Here is a 638-nt window from a genome sequence, read left to right as displayed (position 1 = left end):
CCCAAGCTGATGTCCCTGCTTGCTTCCTCATATGTTTTTTCTGATGACACTATTTTTATTGCAATTATTACTATCTTTTACAAATTCTTCATTGTTCTCCTCCTTTCCATCACCCTCCTCACTATAAAAAAAAAAATACTAGATTAAAAATCAAGCAATTCTATCAAATAAATTGGCTTAAGGTCACGGCAAAGCAGGAGAAAAATCACACGCTAATTTGGTCTAAGTAAAGGGGTGAGGGATGACGGACTGGGAAATTTATTTAGGAGAGAGATATCGACTGGATACATTTATCTCACTATATATTCATTTTTACTTCTTGTATACATGTGTTTCTCTGAGGTCTGAGTGCCAAATTCAGGATCACAATGCCAAATCTAATGAACAAGACAGAAAAAAGAAAAAAAGAAAAAATCTAATTCTGATTTCATTTGGGCGGAACTCAAGCCAGAAGTAAGTTATGTTGTGAAGCGTCTTTTTAAATCTATTTTCAGTCTTTTGATTTAGAGCAGCAGTTTCAGCGCCTGTTCACCTGCGGAGTCTTTCCCGAACCTCCCACGTTGCAAATTCTATTATGGATATCGAAGGCACGAATCTGCATTTTGCCTCCGACCGATGTTTATATTCCGGGAGACAAA

Source organism: Penaeus monodon, chromosome 25 (genome assembly GCF_015228065.2).
Source record: "Penaeus monodon isolate SGIC_2016 chromosome 25, NSTDA_Pmon_1, whole genome shotgun sequence".
Lineage (NCBI taxonomy): Eukaryota > Metazoa > Arthropoda > Malacostraca > Decapoda > Penaeidae > Penaeus > Penaeus monodon.
This window is presented reverse-complemented; position numbering follows the sequence as displayed.